Source organism: Notolabrus celidotus, chromosome 18 (genome assembly GCF_009762535.1).
Source record: "Notolabrus celidotus isolate fNotCel1 chromosome 18, fNotCel1.pri, whole genome shotgun sequence".
In the NCBI taxonomy this organism is placed as follows: Eukaryota; Metazoa; Chordata; class Actinopteri; order Labriformes; family Labridae; genus Notolabrus; species Notolabrus celidotus.
In genome coordinates this window covers 10,494,166-10,506,686 of record NC_048289.1, presented here as the reverse complement: position 1 = coordinate 10,506,686, position 12,521 = coordinate 10,494,166, and the positions used below count along the sequence as shown (strand labels likewise).

The 12,521-nt window shown below is 40.5% G+C and overlaps 1 long non-coding RNA gene across 1 annotated transcript; it reads right to left on the bottom strand.

Moving 5' to 3' along the window:
• Positions 1-618: 618 nt before the first annotated feature.
• Positions 619-12,125, bottom strand: LOC117829899. The gene is made up of 2 exons (XR_004634709.1): positions 12,078-12,125; positions 619-1,306 (listed from the first exon to the last, which is right to left on the bottom strand). It is a non-coding gene; the product is annotated as an uncharacterized LOC117829899 (long non-coding RNA).
• Positions 12,126-12,521: the final 396 nt, after the last annotated feature.

Here is a 12,521-nt window from a genome sequence, read left to right as displayed (position 1 = left end):
TTGTGCTTGATGTGCACTGGTCACATCATTTCATTGTCATCACCTTCTCTCTCTCACTCACTGTGAAATTTCCTGACTTCTTTTACACCTTGGTTCACAGTGACTTTGCAGAAATGTTGCATGCAAGTAGGAACAAGTCTGGGTAAAGCAAGGGGAAAAAATGTCTTTCACACATGCTCCCAAAATACAATTTTAGGACACATTCAGGACTTTAATGCATGTGTGAATGAATCATCATTTATAAACACCCAATCTCGGTGCTACAGCGCTTTGTGATGAAGAGCGTCTGGCCAAGGCTTCTTCTAAGTCCTTTGCTATTGTTCATTGACTGATGAGCAACTTGAGAGGCAAGAATGGAGCTGGTGTTGAGGACCATTATCTAATGGGATTAATGAAGTGATTGAAAAGTGGACAAAGTGGCTGCGCCATATGCCAGCAGTTCTGTGGCATGTGGCGTGGCAACAGTTTCCCAATAGGGGATCACTGGGCATGTGGCGGTCGCTAGACCATTGTGCGGTCCCCTCAGTGTTTCACCACCGGCATGTTACTGTGCATGTTTGTCTTTTTTGACAAGTGCAGCATACGGATGTAAACAAAGGAATGTACACATTTCTCTTGTCAGTCTTTCATGTGTATTGAAAGTAAGGTTGTTTGTCTGTGATGACATGACAGGAATTAAGCCTCATCTGGTGGCTAGCAGGTTTGACAAACCATCGTGGCAAGTCAGAGTAATCAATAGCAGATACATCGCAATCCCATATTACGTCATTACATGCAGCTCAACGTTCATGCCAGAAATATGCTGGCTAACTTAAATTTTATAACAAGAGGTTAGCCAATTAAAGTATTTCCTGAAAGTAAAGGTTTCTGCACTTCTGTTGACAATAAAGACAAAATATACACAGTTGTATTCCATTGAAGGGGGTCAACAGTCTACTGCTTCCCACATGTCGCTCGAGGTATACCGCTGGCCATGGCGATCCTTCCACACCTGCAAACAAATATCTGACTATAGACACTAACTGAAGCTACATTGTCCTTGCGGTGTATGCTTTCCTCTCCTCTCCATTGGTTGTACAACCAATGCCAACGGAAATACTCTGACTTCAAATGGAAACCATGACAATTTCGCTGCTCAAAATCCGGTCCAGTGTCCACAGATTCTGTATTTTTAAGTAGAGTCTGCAGGAGAGATCCAGAGAGGCCCAACATTTAATCCAACATGGGCAAGAAATCAGCAGCAGTGGCAAGAAACCCCTATTTTTGACTGCCAGAAACCACTCATTGAACAGCCATCCACCAGTACCTGGGATAAAGGGATAGAGGGAACGGCAGAAAGAGAGAGATGGATAGAGATGAACATACAGAAAGACAAGCAGATTGGTAAGGGTAGGGATGAGGACAAAAAAGGAAAGGATAATAGAAAGTCATGGAAACAAAGCCAATAATAATAAGATAATCATTACTATTAGCATAATGACAATATGATTAGGAGTCATTATCATAATTCTAGAAGGAGTTCATTTAAACCCGCTCTACACCTCTGTTCATCTTTGGATTGCTGGAAAAAAGAGTAAAACATCATAAGCCATTGCCACATAATTCTGAGTGACTTTCCCTGCAGTATTTGGCTCTGGAAACTACAAATCTGTAAGTTTCTTAAGTGTAACCGACAAGCAGCAGCAGTTAATCTCATTGTCACTACACTTACTGTATAATCTAATGAGGGTGTAAGTCATGAAATTGAATAATAAAATAGCATTTATCCGTGAGACTTTCTGCACTGAACACTTCGTTCTGACAAATAATGTGCTTCTTAATTCTCTAATTGTCATTTTGAGTATCACACTGTGGAGCTTTAGGTGGGCAGCACTATTAGTTTTATTAAGACAAAAACACACACAGCGAGATACACACTTATATACACACACACACTCAGCGCTCTGTATTCGCAACTCAATTCACCATTTGCAGGCTTAATTACCTCCCCAGCAGTTATAATCTTTTCCTAAACATCCAGAGATGGGAAGGATGAAATTTTAATAGGTAATTGCTTCGAAGATTGCACAGGCACGAGAAAAGACCCTGTCTGCAAAACACTGCTGCTCCGCCTCGTGTGCGTGTGTCAAGACGTGCGTGTGTGCGCGCAGGCCTGTCAAAAGGAGCTGCGCATATCCTTCGTTAGAAGTAGGTGACTGTGTGACCTTGTCTTCCCAGCTGTCATCTGAGCCTTCAGTGTGTCACATATGATTGCAGAGTGTCAGAGCGGAAAGTGGAGCTCCAGCGAGTGAACCTACACACCGCCGCACAGGCCATAGAAACAAGCAAAAAGACGCTGTGAAAGAGAAAATGACAGAGCTGGAGGTAGTTATCTGTGAGGCGTCACTCCAGCTCCAGCTCCGTTTGAAGCTCAGCTTCTGTCCTCGTGTTCAAACAGGCAGGAAAGCAGGTGAAGTTGTGGTGTCATCCCTGAGTTTGTCTTTCAGGCTCTCACTTCCAATGTGTCATAGTCATGTTTCTGCTATATATATTTATTTATATACATATAGGCAGAGAAAAATGTTGATTTTGCTTCTTTTTCTTTCAACATATATTTTTTCATCCTACATACTTAAAGGAGCAACTGTTCACAGTCACACAGGCACCCAAGTTGAAAGTGTGCTATTATATGCACACTCAAAAGGGACATTTGACATTCAGAGAAATATTTGCAGTGTTTTGGATGAGAGGGTTTATATTTGTAGGTTTATATAGTTAGTAGAAGTCCATTAGCTAGAGAGAACAGCCAGCCTGGATCTGCCTGATGAAAAAAAATGTTAGGCATATCAAAAGCTCACTACATAACTCAACAGTCTCATTGGCTTAATCCTCTAATCTCTTAATTGTGTTTCATCTCAGACACCTGAAAATCAGGACAAATATGCCCCAAGGGAGGCTTTGCTTTAAAAGTCCTGTATTGTGAAAAACACTTTTTCCTTGTCTATGCTTTAGTTGTCTTCCAGCCAAGCAATTCTATGAATGTGGAAGTGAAAAAAGCCTCTACAATGTTTCTGTAGTTGACCCACTGGAAAAAGAGCTTCTAGAAGATGATTTGCATTGGTTTTGATGTGGTGTAATGGCAGGAGTGGTATAAGCATGTATTCAAAACCACTACAACTTCTTGAGGTGATTCTGCCTTCTTCCATGCTATTGTGGTTTTGCTTCAGTGTTGCGGAGCAAAGAAGTGAAAGGCTAGGGCAAGACATGCCAACTGCTGTGTTGTTTGTTACAAAAACGAATAAAAATGTCTATATTCTGTCCTAGCACCTAAGGACCAAAGAGAACAGTGTGTCATAAAGCTTCATCAACGAGGGCCGACACCAAAATGTTACGCATGAAAGGTGTCATGACTGTAAGAATAACACTCAAATTTTAGTGTACCACTCAGGGACATCCTTATGTAACTACAACACTTTAACAGTTGCCCTCCTCTCCTATTCAAGGTCAGATTCTGTATCATCTGTGTAGTGTATTGGGTTCTTCTGGAGCGCTCACCATGTCTGTTTTGGTGTTTTTCCACCTCTGCATCTGTCTACACTGGTCTACACCCACTCCCTTCAGACAATATTCAGGCAGACAATCAGCGCAGTGCCTCATTATCATAACATTAGAGGTTAGAAACTGAGAGGCTGCAGATCCTCCACACAGGATGAGTGAGTGATGTTCTTTTGAAATGACAATTCAAAACCTTGTTTGAAAGAAAACTATGATGTGCTGTTAACAACTAAAAATATCATTATATGGGACCATGGTATGTTCTTAATGACCTTAAACTATCAACATTGGTAAACAAATTGGGGCGGATAAAAGTTAGGTTGAATCCTAAAGGATATCATTCAAATATATGCTGTATAAGTCTTAACTAATTAGACTTTAGTCCAAATCTGAGAAATTTTGCCAAAATAACAGACTTCACCAATATTCATTTTCTGCTGGCTGCTAGACATCAACATAACACCTTCCATTAACTCTTACCTTTACTGTTTGACTACCCCATCAATCCAAATAATAATATTGGTGCAGTAATTTGGTACTCCTTTGGTAAGCCCATACAATGTTCTTACTGAAGGAAAAAAACTAAAGGCATAAATCTGGCCCAAGTAAGTCACACTCAGATCCTCAGAAAGTGCAAAAGTGTCTCCTCCTCTTCCTCTCAAGGGCCCCATTCCTGCACCCTCTCTTCGCCTAATTATCTTAATGTAAGGCCCCTTAGCAGCCCAGGGACACCATTAGACTCCTGTTTATTAGAGCTCTGGGGCTGAACAGCCTGCAAGCATCGACCAACGGCAGACATCCACTCAGTTTAGGCACAGAGGGAGGCCGACCAGGGACGCGACACACAAAACCTGGGAGAAATAAAGCCTGAAAGAGAGGGAAGTGTTGAAAACAAGAGAAACTTGAAAATAAAGTGTGGTTTTCTTCTTAAGAAGCAGGTGACCCCTAGTTGCGTCACGCTCCTGTAACTAAGCATTAGCTTTTTAATTAGAGCTAAAATAAACTGGAACAAGCACACACTTTCACTGGTTATTTTAAGAAATCAAACAGTATTCTGACAGTCAGAGTGAGCGGTAATCCATGCTGCCTGTCCTATGCTGCCCTTAATACTTGCATCACCTGGTGTGTAATTTACCCCTTCTTGTCATTGTGGTGGTGTAATAAAAGAAGCAAAAGGGACCGTGAATATCTTAACTTCTAATCAGCCGACTCCCCCAGCCCTCCTGACGAATATTAATCAGTTCATTTACTCCCAGGAAGTCACACCTTACATTTGACAGGTAATTACGTCTGTGACTGTGTGTGTATGCGGTTGTGCATGTGTATCATAGTACATGTCCACTTGCGTGCACATTATATATGCCTTTGTGTGTGTGTCAGGCATATAATATATACTATGCTTCAGTCGAACCATTCATCTTTATCCGTTTCATTCTTGTTTCACTATCTGCAGTGATACAGATCTTGCAGCCAGTCTTGGGATACGCAGACAGACAACCCATCTGTATGTTTGAACAGGTGGTTATCACCACTGGTTTCTAATTAACTGCTACACTAGCGCTCCTTAATCGACTACTGAAATTAATGAGTCAAGCCTTCTACAAATATTGGGATTATTTTCTGTCACATTAATTCATTAAAAAATGTAATTATTAAAGGAGATAAATGTTAACACAGTTCTGATGTCAGGGGTTTTGTTTGCAATTTGGGCTGTTTGTTTAGGAGCACTTGGCTCTATGCATGAATTCTCATACTTGTCTCAACAGAGAAGCTTTTGAGAAAGCAGGCGTGTTCCTTTTACCAATGATATTCTCTTTGTCTGTTAGACATACAGGGAAGCTGATTCCCATAGTGGACTTTTAAATCTGTTTAGGCACCCCACCATAGCTGTGTTACGCTGTGTGAAATCCTCTGTAATCTGCAGCTGTTCACTCGGTTTTCCTTTCACACTGTCTCTAATAAGAAAATAAAGCTCTAATCCTCTGTATAACTGACAATAATAGTACCCACACTCCTGCAACTTCCCAACAGTGTTCAAGCATTGTACTATTAAAAGAGTGTTCATGTGGAAGATCCACAGCCAGGGAGTATGTCAGGGATATCCAACCAAGGGTGCCAAAACCTCAGGGGGTTTAAATGTGGGTACACAGAAAGATTGTGGACGAGCTCAACAAGTTTGCCAAACACAGTGTTAAGAAAAGGAGCCAAATAGATAGTGATTTGGTTAGAAAAAAATCTTGATCAACTTAAATATCTACATGAAATAAGCACGCAAGCAAGTAGAAACATTTAATAGGTTAAAAACCCCTCAAATACTAAACTATAATTCAAAAGAAGTGAAACACTTGATCAATGTAACTAGGAATGGAAGGTAAAGAAGGTAGCTGAAAGAAACTTTTAACTGTTAAAAGTGATGGTTAAACACTTAGCTTAAATTAGCTGAAATGGTTAGCTAAATGTGATCGGTACATAATATGCTAAAAGCAACAGCTGAACTAGCCAGCTGAAAGTGATGGACAGTTAATAGGAGTATTCAGTGACATCATTATCTGTATCTGTTCAACCAAGAAATACATCGATCCGTATAGTTTTTTTTTTCTATTTTCTTTTTCCTTCTTGCGAAAATTATCAAAGAAGATGAGAGCAGACAAAATCAAATTAGAAATGAACATTAGATTAAAGAAAGTCATGTTAATTCTTCAATGCAGTTGTTTCACTGTAGACAGTTTCGCTGAATGATAGTCAAAAATTTGACTTGGTTTTCTAAATGGAGGACATTAATGCATACAGATAAAAACTATAGGTTCTAAGCTTGATTGTAATGTTCAGTTTTCAGGGTTTTTAAATTAAAGCCTTCCATACATTTAACATTTACTGCCAAACAAAGAATGCCCCATCCCCCAATGCAAGACAGAGATAGATGACTCCACCAACGACGTGCAGTCTCCTGCCTGTGAGTAGAGACGAGGTCCACAATATCTAGGTAATTACTTCAATAATGTGGACTAAATAAGACAACTTTTGACTGGTGCTTTTTTAAATGGAGGAAATTAACACATTCCACTAAAAGGACTGTTTTTTTAGCTTTATTTTAATGTATGTTGCAGAGGTTTGACTGAAATTAAGCCACAGCCTCAGTGTATGAATCCAGCAGGGAAGAGCAGAGGTGAGAGGAGCTGCAGGGCCTCAGGTAGCACATGCTGCGTCAATGAAGAGCATGACATAAAAATGTACATTCTTTTTAAAATATTCAGATAAAACAAGCATACTCAAGTATAAAACATATCTGTGTCTATGTTATTGTCTTTGCCTTTCCGAATTCATGTACAAATTTGGGCTCATCCCTACTAGTTATCAAAAACAACAAGTGAGTCAACTGTAAGTTTTAAATAGCCTGGAAAATTCAGCATTAAGTACAAAATAAACAATTGAAAAGCTAGCTAAAAGCGATGGGTACAGAGCCAGCTAATTAATTATTAAAGCTGGGGTTGGTAATCAGATTTAGATACACTTTTTGTCATACTGGTTAAAATGATCTTTATGTCCTGATGGTAATCAATACATGATGTGTTCCTAAAAAAGAGTGAAAAAAATCTGCTATCTACAGCCAGAGTAAACCTGGGAAAACACTAACCAATCACCGTGTTTTGGCTCCCCAAATTTTAAACCAATCAAATCCCGTCCAGCCGTTCTGCCCTCCTCCTGCGCGTACATTTCCCCGGCGTGCACTCCTCCGAGTCCCTGTCTCCTGCCTCTACTTCCCCTGACTCTATTTACTGCCCCTCTCGCTCGTCCTCGGCCTGTCCCCTCTGACCTGATGAGGTGCTTTGCTCAGGACTGTAGTCCGGATCAGAGTCTAAAAAGCTCTCACCAACAAGCAGAATAATTAATGACGTTCAGTAAGTCCTACAGAAAATATATATTTATTGTAGCGTCCGTCCGGACGCTGTAGGGATGACGAGCCGATTCTTGAACACGTTGAGTTTTAATAACCGGTCACTGTCGGCCATGATCACGGCAACCAACAAAGCAACAATCAATGTTTGAATGAATGAAAAACATTGAGGGGGCGTCATTTTGGAGGAGCTCCGAGGGAGGAGGGGAGGGGTTAGACGGAGTCCTGAGGAAAAGCTACATTCAAATTCATGCTGGTTTTCCGAGACTACCAACCCTAGCTTTAAGTTGGAAAGATGGATACATAGTAGGCCAAAGAAAATTTACATTTTGTTAAATTGAAGCTTAAAGTGATTTCATAGTCAGCCAAAGTAACAGTTAGACAGCTAGTTAGCTAAAAGTGAAGAAATTGGCTGAAGTTAACAATAACCAGTTTAAATAGTAAGCTAAAAGTTATGGATATAGTTATCTAAAATAATGAAAACATAGTAATCTAAAAGTAATAGTTCAATTAGCTAGCTAAAACAGATGGATACATTTAGCTAAATAAACAATTAGCTGTTGAAATAGTCAACCAAAGGTAATAACTAGCAAAAAGTAACTGTTAAACAGCTAGCTTAAAGTGATGGATAGGATAAACTTACCTTAAAAAAAGGATAGGCTAAGTTTAAATATTCAGCTACAGAAGGCTAAATGTTTTAGTTCAAACACAAACCTGAAGTCAGAGGCAGTGTGAATTCAACTTTGACCAAACCAACCTTTAGCCAGTTCAATTTTAGGATAAAAATATTGCAATATCGTTTTGTTGGTTTAAACCATTTCACACGCAGACTGTTGAAACATTGAAGACAGGGTATCTCTTTAAATCTGACAGGGAAGAAAAGCACTTCAGTACACTTCAAGTATTATAGAGGCTAAAATGTGTGTTGGCCAGTCACTCTGTGTATATTTTGAAAGTCTTGGCTTTGAAAGAGAACAGTCTGTTTTGGGTGAACCAGCCAAGGAAACAGACCACTTCCAATGTCCCTTAGGTGCTAAAGGCTCTTTTTTTCTTTCACTTCCGTTTGCACACACATACATATGGACACCAAAAGACACCCACACATGCACTACCCTACAGATACACACATATTCTGTCCTGGGCCTGTTTTTACTCGGCCTGGGGGCAGGCAGCAGAGTTACTTGGCTCACTGGTGGATGCCACCAGCGATGTTAAGTCACAGGCAGCTTATGCTGGTTGCACAGTTATGAAACCTATCCATCCCCATGTGCCATCCATGAGACCCCTCATCATTCATGCACCCATCCCAAAACTTTGGGTGGTGCTCTGGGAAAACGAGCTCCCCCTCATGCTCTCTCTTTTGCCTGCGGGCGTCAGTATGGCCTGGCTCGCTCCCCACTCAGCCCCGAGGAGAGAGGGATACATTGGCAGGCTTCCCGTCGTTCACCCTGCCATCTTCATACTTACATATGGGCACACACAAACACTGAAACACACACAAGCTCATAGAAAGGCTCACAGCCCCCGCCCCCACCACCCCCCATCCTGCTGGGTGCTGGCCCATGGATAGGGGACATGTGGCAGGGAGAAATGCGTCACGAAGCTGGGCTTTCGCTCCGACAGATCTTGTGCCTGACTGCCTGCCTGCAAAATTACCAGCCTGGAACGACTCACAAAAATAGAGAAGGAGTTTTGTTTTCTGCCCTTCTGATTGCAGCAATCGCCCTGCTCTCAGCTCCTCTCAGCTTCTGGCAACTGTTGCCTTTTCTCGTGGCATTTTGCATTTTTTGTCTCTTATGGCTGTAGCTGGATACAGAATGGGTTTTCTTTCAACCTCTGGTGATGCTCCTATTGTTTTTTCTTGATGACATCTTACCACTTTGCCTCTGTCTTTAGCAATTTACAGTATGTGCAACAGGCAGAGTGTGCTCTGAGAAACATGCTCGGAGGGTTGAATTGTACATTTTTCTAGTGGTTGCATTGGGAAATTGCCTCTGCAATCAACAACAAGTGTCCTTTCTTGGAGGATTCAAACAGGAGATCCAACGGTTTCATTTTCCTGTGTTTGTTGGATTTCCTTCAGGAAAGGTCAAATGTTGTCTTTAATTCTTTTGCCCACATATTACCTGACTCAGGTAGACAAAGCTACTCTCAGGCAGAGACAGCCAAGGAGTGCATACTGATGGAAAACATGAAAAATAACCAGTTAGACCTTCAACTCCTTTGCTCTGAAATCTTTTAAAGGTCTGATTCAACAAAGCCCTTTTCTTACACACAGTCCCCTCAGTCATTTTTGCCTTTAAGCAATAGAGGAACAGAAATACACAGAACAAAAAGGGGATGGCATAGAGGGGTGATTTAAAGCCAAACAAAGGTGGTGGCCATATTAATTAATTAATTTATTGTATTGCATATTTATAAAAAACAAAGAAACAAAAAAAAAGATTGCTGCTCAATCACAAGAGCTGGATACAACTAAAGACAAAAATTAACGGACAATAAGAAGGATTAATATTAAAAGCAACGGTAAAAAAAATGAGTATATGTATCATAACATGGATCAGGATCAGAATCATTCTCATGTTGCATTGCTTAAAGGACTTAATAGAAATGGTGGTGTATGGTTTGTTTCTTGAATGAGTTCAAGTTTGTGCAACTTGTAATATGACTGGGTAAACTGTTCCAACCCTGAGGTCCTCTGTATCTGAAGGAAAAACTGAGAAAAAGACTGGATGAGGTTTGTTTGCTGATCCTGTTTGATAAAGATTGATCTGAGCGTTAAACTGGATTATGTTTTGAAAGCATGCTTTCGATTTAATTCTCAGATTCATACTCCAAATGCTGACTTACCTATCTTTTTACCACGGCTCCAATTAAGCAAATCTCAATACGACTTCTAGCCTTTATTGATATTATGTGCTTGGATTACATTTTTTACTGGATTTGGATCATGAGTACCCTTTCAGTTGCAGCAGGAGGGGTGGCCAGACCGTTGGACTTTCTACGGGTTTTAACACAAAGTTAACTTCCATTCATTTTAAGCAGATGAACAGATTCACTGTTATCTAAGTTAACACCTTATTAGCATTACATTTTGATTAACTGCCAATCTCTGATAATCTGGCTTGATTATCGTTACAAAAATCACCTCAGTGTGTAATTGAAATAAAAGAGCTACATAGAGGAAAACCATTTTTTGACCCAGGCTGTTACCATGTTGGACTTTATGTCTTTATTGAGAGGATAGGACAGTGGGTAGAGTAGGAAACTGGGAAGAGAGAGTGGTGAATTACATGCGACAAAGGGTTGCAAGTTGGGGGACTATGGCCTATGCATAGGGGGGTGTATATGGGTCTGTATGAAACATGATTCTGAGTAACATTAGGCAAACATTAGACAGATGGGAAATAAAGTTTGGGGGCTATTATATTTATACTCTGTGGGGAACAGACAAAGGTGCTGTCGCTAGCTAACGTGTGTTAATTCTGAATCCCAAAAAGATGATGTAATTACCAGTTGGTGATATTATTGGCTTAAATTGATGGTTTCAAGGTTACTTAAGAACATGTCACATTTTGTTTTGAAAGGAGACAGCATGATTGGATTTTGATAAAGGGTTAAACTAAATACCAGTGGCATTATTGTTAAATGTTACAATGTTACAATGTAATTTAGCGGATGCTTTTATCCAAAGCGACGTACATACAAGAAAAGGAACAACACAAGCAAAGATCTAGACAAGAGGAAACAAAATCAGTAAAATTGTACAGATGGTGGCTAGAAATGTGATCTGAAATGGAATAAAAAGATACTCTGATATCAAATTTTGAAATCAAAATGTGCAAAAAGAAGTCTGAGTGGGATGTGAATGTGAAAAACTCTAACCTTATCAATATTTCCCATTGAGGTGATCTGAAGCATGGTGATAAATATATAACACACTCAGCAGGTCCAGGTTTGCGCAGAGGCTCAAATTATGAGTCACTGTAAAAATTCAGGCACAGGGTTGTTTGCAGATGCTGAGCATACCATCATCCTTCCTCATTAGAGATTTATGAGCATTTGTGATTTGCAAGCAAACTCAAAGTTAGATATTTTCTACCAAATGCTCCCTCTCTCTGGTTTGGTGAACCTGTTGGCTCAGTATGTAAATTCATTTGTTTCTTAGCTCTTTCACTGGCCACCATGCTTTGTCTGATGCTTGTATGCAAATGCACCATTTCAGTATCTTCTCATCAGATCACAGGCAGCCGCATGGCACTGTGTGCGCGCACAAAGGAAACTAATGAGCTTCATAATCCAGACAGGCCTTACCTTATTGGAAAATCAAAGAACGCATCAATTTAAGTGGCTGTCCAGCAATATGTAATACATATTGCTGCGCCTTTGATGACACATTCAACTTTTATTTCACTCAATTATTATGTATAGAGCTCCTGCATTCAGACTGAATACTTTGAGTGTCTACACAGTCTGTAATCATAGGACTCTACAGTATATGTCAGTGCATATATGATAACAATCTCCAATCACACAAGAAAGGCACTTTTCACTACAGAGAGAGGGAAATTGCACCCAATCCTGCAGTGAGTAAAGGAGTAGGAATCCTAGAGAATTATATGAGACAGACATCCAGAGGGAGCAGTACCTTCAGATGTCACTGTCAACCTCAACCAGCAGGCAGCGATTGAATCAGTCCCTCTCAGGAATCTGGGGAAATAGAAGCAGAGGGGTTCTGAAAGCGCCATTTTTTTTCTCGCTACTATTCTGATATACAGAGCCTGACGGAGGGTAGTGGTACACGCCAAGTCTGAAAGATGGGGACAGCGGGAGAAATAAAGTGAGGGAACAGAAATGAGATGAGTGCAAGTGAAGGACGAGAGAGATGAGAAAAGAAAGGATGAAGCCCACAGAGGGGAGGCCGGGAGTGTTTGCAAAAAGATGGAGTGAGGAAATCTATACCGAAACCATCGATCTTGCAGGCCTCTCCTGATATGAAAGTGGGAAACCGAGCAGATAGGATTCACAGAAAGCTCCCAGTTGGGTTTCGCCTTCAAGCACACAATGGCAGAATTCCAGTGTTGCAACAATG